Here is a 12,284-nt window from a genome sequence, read left to right on the forward strand (position 1 = left end):
ACAGCCAAACAGGACTGGCTCAGGACAGAGGCAGAAGGGCCTATAAATTGTTGAGAAGAACAAATAAGGGAGAAAGAATTTACTTCTCAAGAAGCACTGTCAGAAACAGGAAGGAAATATTATATATTTGAAAGTTTCTAGGAGTAAACCTTAAAAGTTCTCATCACAAGAAAAAAAATTTGTAGCTATGTATGGTGATGGATATTAATTAGACTTAGTGTGACCATTTCATGATATATACAAATATCGAATCATTATGTTGTACACTTGAAACTAATATAATGTTATATGTCAAATATCTCAATAAAAAATTGTTTTAAGGGGGGAGGGAGGAAGCAAAGAAAGAGAGAAAGAGTGAGCAGGGCAGCGCCGGACAGAAACAAAGACACAGACTGGAAATCCTGGGAAACTGTAGACACAAGGAGCTGTGTGCACAGGGGAGAAGCCAACACGGGGCAGCCTGATCTGGAGGATCAGCCAGAGGAACAGCTGACAGAAGTCACCAGAAAGGAGAGCAAGGGGGAAAACTTACCCCGTGTCAAAGAGCAGGCTGGAAAGTGGGGAGAGCAATTAAACACCAATGACAGATGGAGATAAGGGCATCCAAGGGAAACTGTCCTTAAGACACTTGAAACCGAGGACTGCGGAAGGTGACCAGGCAGCAGCAACAGAGCAGGAGCAGCGTGTCAAAGAGAAAACAAAGGGTCCTAGGATGAGGAGAAAGCTGCCAAAGTTTGGGGACTGGAGAGGGTCCGTTAGGATGTGTATGGAGAGGGGGACTGTGGCTGCACAAGGAATGCTAGAGAAGTCTTGAGCAAAGGGGGGGCCCTCTGTGGCTGCACCCCGAAAGCTCATCACCTTCTTCTTTCTAAAGGGAAATAGCTGTTGTTTCTAACCACTAAGGAGCGTGATACTGAAGGACAGCAAGGTCACCATTACCAAGGGGAGCTGGCTCGTTTTCCAACAGGCCCCGGTGGAAAAGATGAGACAGGGTAACTTTGACCATCCATCTATATCTGACATCCATCAAGAATTATGTAGCACTCCACACAGGAGTAAACACTTTGATGCAGTAAATGTGAAGTCATCTTCTGACACGAGCTGGGCTGGCGGAAGAAGGATAATGGGTCCAATAGCTATGTTGGGCCTGTGTGCGCGTGTGTGTGTGTGTGTGTGTGTGTGATAGGAAGGAGGGATGCATATGTTAGAAAGCCAGCAATTGCACTTGAGAGCCAAGACTTAAAAACCTAACGTGACCAGTGAACAATTATAACGTGCAGAGAAGTGTAATAAGGAAGAGAGAGTTATTCCAGGGAAAGAACCCAGGAAAATCCCAGCAGACTGCTGTGGTCAGGACATGCACGGGAGGCTCAGGAAGGAGGTGACTCAGGCTCTAGCTTTGTATAAGGTGATCCTTCTGAGACTCAGCCAATGAGAACACCGAGTTTTGAGTCAGGAGATGTTCGTTCTAATCCTAGCCCAGGCAAGCTTCTCAACTGCCCAGCCTCAGTTTCCCCTTCTGCAAAACAGCTCCCCAGCCATCAGCCCTGAGAACCAGACAGAGTGCTTGAAAATCTCAAATGAAAATGAAAATGTAAAACCAAGTGAAAGCTGAAACACTGTAAAAATCTAATATTACTGTGCAAAAGAGATGAAATAAAAGATACAGGAATGTGGCAGCAGAGCCCAGAAGGGGATTAAAGAGCTCAGAGTTGCGGGTCTAACTCAGCAAGCATGAGTCGCTATGAGATCTGAAGCAACAGCCGTTTCCAGGACAAGAGCTCCTAAGAGTTAGACGAGATTCAGTCAGAGGGTTTTATACATGTCCAAGTGATTATGGTTTATTTTATAATCTCTTACAGCATAAAGGGATTGAAGCTGACCGAATCCCAATAAAGGATGGTGATTGATGCTGTAGCTGCCAGAGGGCACTGATTCACCCCACTCAGTGACGAGGAGGCAACAAGCTTGAGAGGGCAGGGCAGGAGTCGGGGTCAGGGAGGTGTATGTGGACACAGGTGTCTCTATACGAACGCAAGGTCTGCTTTTTGAAGTACATGTTCTCAAAATTTGATAAACCACATAATGTCTCTTCGATCCTCCAGAACCCAGGCTCTCCTTGATTTTAACTGGCACGTCAACTTGCTCTTCTGGCTTTATTTGAGCTGACATGATTACCACACTGACACGATGACACCAAAAGGTGCCTGAAGAAGTATCTTCACAATAAGGTGCTGTCTCTACAAGAGCCCGCGTCTGGTATTGTTCGGCGTCTGCTGTTTCTGAACTGTGAATCCATCCAGGGCTGGGCCCAAGCCCTCACCCATCTCTGCAGGTTCTCCAGGCCCGCCACACAGTAAACACCCAACTTAAGATTTGCCAAATTAAACCAAAGAGCCAAATCACCTTGGATAAGTTACATCTGCTTAGAAATTCAAGTTTTCTCCTGGATAAGATAAGGGGTGTGGGCAGAGTATCTTTCAGTTCTCACAAATGCAAAATAACTTAATCTTCTGACAACAAAAAAAGCACTGTCTGGACACACTTTTACATATTTCATGCAATAAAGAAAAATGTACACAATTAAACCTGATTCATATGGCAATTTTAAAAACACGCAATTTTCATATTAGACCCATTCCTTTGTTCCTCAATGAAATACAAAAGCAGCCTAGGTTTTAAGTATGGAAAAACTATACATGCTTTTTGTTATCCTTAAAAAAAAATGTATTTGGAAAAAAATGTTAATTCTGACATTTCCTTTTAAACCTTCTCCCCTGAGAGACTGTATCTGGAATAACATTGACATAACAGAAACAAATAAGGCTATTTACAATGGCTACAGTTGAACAAAGGCGTCTGGATTTTTACCTTCCTTGGTTACTGCACAGAAGCAACAAATGTAAGTACAGTTGCCCCAGCAGCTGGCAAGTTCTCTCCCATATGCGAAGAAGTTGTGGAACAGCTGGGGAATGCAAGATGCTTTTGAACAAGCTGCTATGTGATCCAAAATAAGGCTGCCTGTTCATCTTCCGTACAATGGAAGCGACAGCCCAGCGCAGGTCTGGCGCATGCCCCGCAGCTGCTTCTTTCTTCACAGCCGGAGTGCAACAAGTGGCTACAAATGGAGCGAGATGCACAAAAGCGGGAAGCTTGCTCCTAACCCTTTGCGTGCTGTCACTTGTTACACACACAGTTCATTTTCCTGTGTGGGGGAAAGCTGCATTTTGTATCCAAATGTGGAACCTCTATAAAGCTTTTAATGGCAATCCCTGCTTGTACTCCAGTCCTATGCACATCTCTGTGACAACTGTCATGATGGGGTGGTGTTTAATGACATTAGAAGGTTTCTAGTGCTTTATAGCCCATGCTACGCAAAAGTAAAATCAAGAACTATAAAATAGCAATGTTAAAAAGGTCTTTCAAAAACAACTTGACATTTTCTAAGAAACCATTTCCCCACTTCTATTTGCTAAATTAAAAAGCTTCCAAGTTTTTTAACATAAGAAACAGCTATACTGGTTGTTTGCTAGTTATTCAGCTTAACATAACCATACTTTTTGGTGTCACCTTCCAAAAGTTACTTTAGCAATTTCCAGATCATACATAGTTTACCATATTTGAGCAAGTATTTTTAAAATATTATCTCAAACTCTTCTCCCTCCTCCATTGATTTGGTGGTCACCTTTAAAGAGACTCCAGAAAATTTTCTATTTTCCAACAAAAGGCTCCCTCTTGCCAAGATTGGGCCAGCACAACTTTCAGAGAAGCAGATATTTCTCTTTAGTGTTCTAAACGGCTAGTAAATGAGCAAAGAGAAGACCTGCTTCCTTTTCTCCAGTTTGGTTTCGAGTTTGTCTTTTTTTTTAAGACCTGTCATCTTGGCCTTTAGGATATTGGCTTCACATTTAAAGAAAAGAGAAGTGGCTGGAGGGCTGGCCACAAAATTACACAGTGGTAAAACTAGGAGGAAAGGTCGACAGTCCTGGGGCCCCCTGTAAATTCCTTGGGCAACTAGACAAAGTTTTCCATCACTACCAACCCCACCCCCAATTGCTGACAAAAAACAGGGATCACTAACCGCACCACAGCCACACTGCAGCATTAACAAGGAAGAACAGTGGTTCAAGGCAATGATCGATTCCACCTCTTTGGATGAGGGAAGGGAAGAAGGATTTTGTTCTTAAACATCATTGTTATTAGTCAACGTCTGTTGAGCAGCTATGATGTGCTAGACTCTGTGGTACTGAGTGCCTTATAGGGATGATCACATCTAACCCTCCTAGCCCGAAACCAGGAGGTGCTATCATCACCCCTGCCTCAGAAGACGAAAATGAGGTTCAGAGAGGCTGAGCAACCTGCCCACTATTACAGAGCTCTAAATGGCGCAGGCAGCATGTGAGGCCTGCCACTCTGACCTCAGAGGCTGGCCCTTCACCATCATGCCTCGCTGGCTCCACAACTGGCACTACACTAGGACATTCTGAGTCACAGGCTGTCATTCCAGAGTTTCAAACAACATCTTTCTTTAAGGCAGTACACTTTAAGTACATTCAAGACAATACCAAAGTCCCATATCACAAACTCGAGCTCAAAGATGCATAAAGGTGTGTAGATAACACCATGTTCTTAGATGCCTAAAAGGAATTTCTAGAGGTTTAACTCATCAGGCAGTTAATTAAGGTTGGCCATATTTCCAAGGCAGACTTCACTTAATTTTAAACATATATTCAGCACAGTGGCAAAGTAACAGTTTAAACAGGGCGGGAAGTGCAGCTCCTTGCTGCAGAGAAGGCAAACAGGGCCCCAGGCTACGCAGAGTTGCTGAGCCCAGGCCCACCTGCCTGGTGAGACACCAGAGAAAGCAAGGGAGGGACGGGTACTTCTGACTGTCTTTGGAGTTGTCAGATAACTCTGTCTTACTTGTCTTCAAATACCTTAAGCTTTAAACTAAAAGCTGGTTTAGTTGAGGTGCTGGCTGGAACAAAAGCCAGCAATATGTGGCAGGTCTATCTAACCCAGTGCCTAACATAAGCAAAGGAACCTGGGTTCCAGCATCTGCGCTGACTCCTCAGTCAGCAGTCCAGAAATGACTCTTCAGGAACAGCCTGTGCCAGAGAAACAGGGATGAGCAAGCAGTCCTCTTGGGAGCAGGACAGGCTCCTGGTCCTGTAAACCTCTTTAAGCCTCACTTTCCTCATCTGTAAAATAGAAATAACTTCTTTGGAGGAGGCCGTGAGGTTTCAGAGAGAAGGATGAAGATCTTCCAAAGGGCTGTGTCAGGTTCTCTCAGACATGAGGCGCTTCATCAGAGCCAGCTCCCGCCCTTTCCCTTCTCCAGGCGAAGGGAGTGGCGGCAGATCAGACAAGATAAGAAAACCTGTGACTTCTACCCATTGCTGCCTGGGGGATAAGGTTTCATAGCCAAGCAAGGGCCCTGGGTTTCTCTTCAGCAGCACCTCCCCCTCCTCGGACGTCCTGGGCGCGGTGGGTGCCGCCCCCGCCCTCTCAATGACACTAAGCGTGCCTGTGCCGGGGGCTGCGTAAGGTGCCACAACCTCGCGGAAAACAAGGAGCTCTCTTCATGTCCCCTGCTGTCCCCTCTCCTTCGGTGGAACTTCCAGCCGCAATAACTGTCAGACTTCACGAGCGCGGTAATGCCTACGCCAGAGGCGCTTAACCCGGCTCCTGACCCAGATTGCGGCCTGGACCCGAGCCTCACGGCCGCTCACTCACAATAATGCAATTACCGCCTTCTGGAGCTCCACTCCAGAGCCCGGGGCGCTGGCTGTCACCGGGGGACCCAACCACTCCCTTCCGGGAGCCCGCACGCGGCCAGAGCCTGCAGGGAGGGGCGTGGGCCGGCCGGGCGCGCGGCGCGGGGAGTTCAAACCCGCGCGGGCCCCGCGGAGGCGAGACCCCGGGCCCGGAGCAGGGCGCGCGAGCTCGCGCCCCTGGCCCGCGCGGTCCGGAAAGGAAACCGACGACGTCGCAGTGCCGACCACACGCGCGCAGCTCCACGGGCCGCCCCTTCCCCGCCCCTCCTCCCAGCGTAACGGGCCGCCGTGCTAACTTCCCGAAACTCCGCAGAGGGAAATCCTGACCGGCCCGCACCTCCCGGCTGCGCGCGCCAGGGCGCGCCGGGGACGGAAGTGGGTGGGAGCAGTGGCCGCGCCGCGCCTTTGTTATTGCTCGGGGACCCGCGGGCCGCCGGGAGCGCCCCACCGCCGCGGCCCCAGCATCGGCCGCCCCCTCCCTGCCGGCGCTCCCAGGTTCCCGTCGCCGTCCCCGGCAAAAGCGCCCAGAGCCAGGGTAAAAGGGACCCACCTGCGGCCCCGGAGAAGGGGGCGCAGTGGCGCGTCCAAGTGTCTGCCGGCCTTAGCCCTACGCCGCCGCCCCCTACCCCTTGGCCACCGCGCGGAGGGACGTTCCTCACCTTCCTGAGCTTTCCCCAGAGCAGAATCGCCGCTTCCCGCCGGACAGCAACTCGGCAGCCCCGACTTCTCGACTGCACCACGGCCACTCCCCGCCTCCTTTCGCGGAGCGCGGGCCGGGTCCCCCCTCTCGGGATGATTCACTACGCTCCTTACCTGGAGGCTCGCACAAGTCCCCTCCCCTCCGCCGGCCCGCGCAGCGATCGGGAGCTAGCGCCCTCTGCCGGGCCACCAGGCAGGAGCACCCTCGGGACAGAGCGAGGAGCAGGGCAGAGGGGGTCGAGAACATGGAGCCCAGCCCAGCGCAGGGACCCCGCGCCGCCCACCGCGGGTCACCTCCTTCCCCAGCAGGGGCCAGCGCGCCGGGACCATCCTGGGTCTTCATACACGGGCCAGGGCCAGACCCAGGCGGGGAGGACCAGCCCCGTCCCCGCGCCCCGGGGCACCCACTCGCGCCCTGAATCTCCCCGCCCGTGGGCCAGCCGGTCCAGCCCTGCGCCCAGGAGGTGTCCCGAGGAGACCACGATGAATCGCATATGCACGTCCTGTATTAAAACACTGGAAAGGCAGTTTTACTGTGTGAAAACGAAGTTTGTGTCCTGTATCTCAGTAGCCCTCTTCTGCCCAAATTAAAGGGACAGAAGGGAGGGCGGTGGCCTGTCACACCCCCCCGAGTCCTAGGAAGAGGCTTGGGGCGAGCTCCACGTGCCGTCGTAGCCCCGGGGCTGCCGGGGCTCTCAGGTCCCCGTGGAGCCCAAGGTGCGGCTTGGGGCTGGAGGCTGGGACCGGCGTGTCACTCCCCCAGCCAGGAGGAGTGGCTGTCCGAATGACTCTCTTTCGCCCGAGTAAACACACTTTCAGCGAGTTAGCCTACTCGACGGGGGCGTCGATCCCAGGTCCTGAGTGAAACTCTGGATGGGACCAGATGTGGGGGGAGGGGGGCGAGGAAAACTACGCGCGAGGGCCGGCGTCCTGCAGGGGAGAGCGTCCACACTCGCGCCCCAACTTCCCGACCCCACTCACCTACTCGGCGCGCTTAGCCGGAGCCCGGCCGCCCTCGCCCACCTGCCGGGCCGGCCGCCGCACAAAGTTCCCCACAGCGACGAAGGTGGCGGCCGCTACGCAGCGGCGCCGGACCGGGGGGCGCACCCTCGCGCGGGACCCCGGTGGCGGTGGCACAGACGCCGCACCAGCTGGCTCTCGGCGCAGGGCCCGGGAGGGTCTGTCCGGCCGCCGGTCGCCGCAGCTGCCGGACCAGAGCGAGTTGCGAGGCTGATCGGGGCTGACCGGGCTCCTCCTTCCCGGAGTGCGGGCGCGCGAGTCCCGGCGCGGCGGGCGGGCGCCGGGTATTAATTGTAGGGCCCCCGGGTGTCCGCCGCCGGGCGATCTGAGTGGCTCGGAAGGCGCGCCAGGCCGGCGGGGCCGGCGCGACCCACCCCCTCGGCGCGCACCCGGCCCGCCCGGCTCGGGGACGCGCCCACGCGTACGCGCCGGCGGCTCCGGGCTCCAGGGCCGCGGCTGCCGGTGGTGGCAGCCGCGCCGCTGCCCGGAGGCCGGAGGGGCCCGCTTACCTTAGAGAGCACAGCGGGCTCTCTGAGTTTCCAGCCGTTCCAGCGACAGACCCCACCAACGTGTGCGAACGTTGTGATCGGGAGCGCTCTGGGCCCGTCGTCAAGGAGACGGCCCTGGCTGGCCGCCCATAACTGTGAAAAAGTCACGTCACCCCCCGCACTGCCCGCCGTGACAGGGGACCATACCCTCTCTCAGTGGTTCTCACACTCCACACTTTAGCTAACCAGAATCCCCGAGATTTGTTAGAACGCTCATTGCTGCTGCCATGCGCTCCGCTTCTGACTCTGGACGTCTCGGGGGGCCGAGAATTTGCGTTTCTAACAAGTTCCCAGGTGATGCTGAGGCAGTCGTGAAAGTTAAGCAAGTTAAGGTTTGTGAAGGACTTGGTAATCTGCAAAGCGGTGGATAAATTTAAACATGTCACATCCACTTGTGCTCCTTGTCTTTCAGCAGTGTTCGCGTTTACTTTGCTTCTACCCGCTGGTTCTTGTCTTCGGAATGGTGAACCCTTTCATTTTTCCTCTTGTTTATGCACCAAGCTTGTGTGTGCTAGCTCCCATCAGAAAAGCGGAAGGTGAGGGTATTTGTTTGCTAGGCCCGCCATGACAGAGAACCACAGACTAAAGGACAGAAATTTATTTTCTCACACTTCTGGAGGCTGGAAGCCCAAGATCAAGCTCTCAGCAGGGTTAACTTCTTCTGAGGCCTCTCTCCTTGGCTCCTAGGTGGCTGTCTCCGCCCTGTGTCTTCCCATGGTCTTCCCTCTGTATATGTCTGTCCCCTAATCTCTTTTTATAAAGACACCTGTCCTGCTGGATTAGAGCTCACCCATATGACCTCATTTTAATTTAATCACCACTTTAACGACCCTGTCTCCAAATACAGTCACATTTTGAGGTACTGGGAGTGAGCACTTCAACAGATGTATTTTGGGGGGACACAGTTCACCCCATAACAGTGAACTTCACTGCTCCTGAGACCTAGGACAGACACGGAGCTCTGCCTTCCCTAGTCCCTGCTCCACCCCTATGCCCCCAACTACAGGCGGGCCTGTAGACTCGCATACAAACAGTTAAGCGCTGTAATATGAGGTTGGAAGGACTTAAAATCTAGTAAAGAAACAGCCCTCTCAACTCAGCTTATGAGCCTCTGAAAGACACATAGGACAACACTCCAATGTGTGAAAAGAATATTGGGAATCTATCAGGAATTTGGGATCTCAACCCAACAAACACTTCAGAACTGGCCCTTTACCCTTTGTGAGTGGTAGGTGGAGAGTCAGCCTTGTCTCCATCCTGCCTTTGTCGGAGCTGTGCCCTCTGCCTGGCACCTGCGTCATCTCAGAAGGCCCCTGAAGGAAGCTCTGTGTTGAATAAACACGTTAAGGACTCAATCCTCCAGCTGTCTTTGAGAGCTCTGGCGGCACTCACAGCTAGAGAAGGCAGGAAGGAAGCGAGGACGAGGGCTGTGTGCACAGAGCCCACACTAACCAGAGCCATCCCAATGACTGATCTAAAGCAAATCAGTAATTGCCCTGAATTCGGGGGCTTTCCTAGGATCTCTTCCCCAGTCCTCTCCTGGTCTTAACTACGTGACTTCATTTTGTAGCTTCATCTAACACCAGGTCAGACCTCCCCAAGCTCCAGGTCCAAGTGGCTGTTGGATCATCACAGGCACTCCACTCGGTGTGTCCCTCACTGAACTCTTTTCTCAAACTTTGTCCTCCCCCCGCACCCCCATCTGGGTGGGTGGCACAAATGCCACTCCAGTCATGCCTGCCAGAAACCCGGGAGTCGTCAGGGACATGCCCTGCTTTAGTCCACCAGCTACTGTGTCCTTAAGGCCTCTGAGAGCCTCTCCTCTTCTCCATTCCCTCATTGCCACAGCCAAGGCCCTCTGTGTTATTTCTCCTCCAGTCTTCGACACCAGCCTCCTAACTAGACCCACTGCTCCAGCCTGGCTTCTTGGCCAGCATCCCCACACAGCATCTTCAGGGATCTTTCAAAAAACAGAAACCTTCTTAAAACCTCTCAGCGGATTTCCTTTATATTTCAGGAGAAAATCCAAGCTCCTTTGCTCGCCCCCCTCCGGAGGCTCATCTCTGATTATTCCTCCATCTGTGACCTTCCCTACAGCGCTAGGAACCCCCCACAACGCCCTGCAGATTCAAAAGGTTCCATGCTCTCTGAACACAAATATTCAGGACTTTCTTGGTCTAGAAAGAAGGTGTCTCTCCTCTTCTAGCCTCCTCCATGGAGTCACCAGCTCCAGGAAGCCCGCCCCCCGTTTCTGAATTAGGTGCCCCCTCACTGCTCCTGCAGCAGCCCATGCGGTTCTCAGTCACAGTACCTAGGACATGGGCCATAATTACTGGGTCATTTTTCTGTGTCCTCTGTTAAATCATGAGCTCCTGGAAGATAGGAACCTTATCCATTTTTGTATCTTTGAAGTCTAGATGGACGTGATGCTCAAAAAAAAGTTTGCTTAACAGAATGATTAACTCTCAGATGTTCAGAGGATCTGATCCAACAGCATCTGTTTGAAAATACCTTATTTGGAGCAATTTTCACTTTTCTGACAATATTTGTGAACACTTGTAAGTCACCTCCTGTTTGAGCTATAGGTTGATCCTTCAGAACCTCTAATTAACTTCTCTGCTTCCTAAATACCCAACGTTCCTTGGAGATTTTTCAAACTGCAGGTCGTGAAATCAATTTTGTGGGTGAAGATGAGCATTTTTGTTTTATGAAGTAGAATTAGAATTAAATATACTCAAGTGCATCATACATATTAAGAGTATTTATCGTTTTCATGAAACTTTTGTTTCAGTTAACTGTGTTTGTGAGTTGTGTGTGAATGTGTGTGGATAGAGCGTTACTGTGTCATCGAATTTATTCCTTCCTGTGGGTCGTGGTCAAGAAGTTGGACAGATACTGTCTTAGGCAGTGCTGGATCTGTGCTCCTCAGAGGACGTATTTACCGAGACATGGAAGAGGGGTGGTGTTAAGCCGAGAACATTTTCTGGAAAGATACTCTGAGCCAGTTTTTCAATCAAGGAATTGGCAGATGAAACAAGAAATTGGCAGAGATTGAAACTCTCTACTGCACACAGTAGGTGCCTCATAAATGTTTTTATTGACTGGTGTCTGTGTGGAGATGGATGGGAATGTGCAAGATATGTATGGGAAGGGTGGAGTCTGTCCAGGAGTAAGAAGACTTGAGATCAGTGACACAGGAAGGGGAGGGAGGTCTGGTTTGTCGCCAGACGGTACTGGTGTTCCCTGAGCTTTCCAAACATGAGCAAGAGGTGCGGCGTCAGGGGAATTCCGAACTCGGTTTCCATCACGAATGTTCCAAGATCGAAAGTATGCTATTAAGCTAACCTTTGCTGAAATAAAAATATGACTTTCTCTGAGTTGGAGATGTGAGAAGCCCAGAGCGATGGGCAGTGCTCAAAGCAATATGTTCAGCTGAAAAGCCAAATTTTCTAACCTCTGACAGTCCACTAATCTGGAAGCCTATGAAAGAAGGGCAGAAATGAGATAGGATTATGTAACAAAGGAGAATAACAAGTGGCCCTTATAAAACTATAACCTTGCGAGTCATGCCGAGCGTTTCCATCCACATTAAACGCCTTTAACCAAGGAACCTAGATCCAGCCCACAAATATTTAGAAGGCAGTGTTCTCACTCTCTAGTCTACAGTTTAGAATCTGTAAAAGAAGGATGCCATGTAAATAAAGAATACATCTTATTGCTACTTTTTTTTTTTTTTTGCTTAAATCATTCTTGTCTGGGCAGATTAAAAGAATAAAACCTTGGGCCAGGGGAATATCGACAAGCTTTTTAAAAAGAGAGGCAAATAGAGATAGCCAAAATTATAATAGAAAAGAAATTCTAAACTTCTCTATTCTTCTGTTTCTAAATAGAAATATATTTGACCATGAATATTATGATAGAATTATATTTTGAAATTGGAAGATGGACAAAATCTGAAAGAAATCAGATGAAGGCAAGTATGAGTTTTAACAAAACTTCAAAATAGTTCCCAGATTCTTCTTCTTCAGCTTTTGGGGGGGGAAAAAAAAACCCAAAACAAAACAGAACAGGTTGGCAAAAAAATGTGCTTTTGAAAAATTCCTGGAGGCTGAAATATTCTTTGATATTGTTTATAACACTGGCCATGTCTCAACGATCTAAACTAAACGAAATGGGTGTCATTTGAATTTTTCCCCTAAATACAGAGAAGATTCTTTAGCTATAATTTCATCCTCCATTC

At 50.5% G+C, this 12,284-nt stretch overlaps 1 protein-coding gene across 1 annotated transcript in view; it reads right to left on the bottom strand.

The window, feature by feature from the left end:
- SVIL (supervillin) overlaps window positions 1–7,839 on the bottom strand; it is a 221,387-nt gene extending 213,548 nt beyond the window's left edge. The window contains exon 1 of the mRNA XM_046679777.1: window positions 7,458–7,839. The gene's annotated coding sequence lies outside the window, so the exon portion shown is untranslated. The remainder of the gene's footprint in view (window positions 1–7,457) is intronic.
- Between the last annotated feature and the right edge of the window lie 4,445 nt (window positions 7,840–12,284).

Source organism: Equus quagga, chromosome 12, assembly GCF_021613505.1.
Source record: "Equus quagga isolate Etosha38 chromosome 12, UCLA_HA_Equagga_1.0, whole genome shotgun sequence".
Classification (NCBI taxonomy): Eukaryota; Metazoa; Chordata; class Mammalia; order Perissodactyla; family Equidae; genus Equus; species Equus quagga.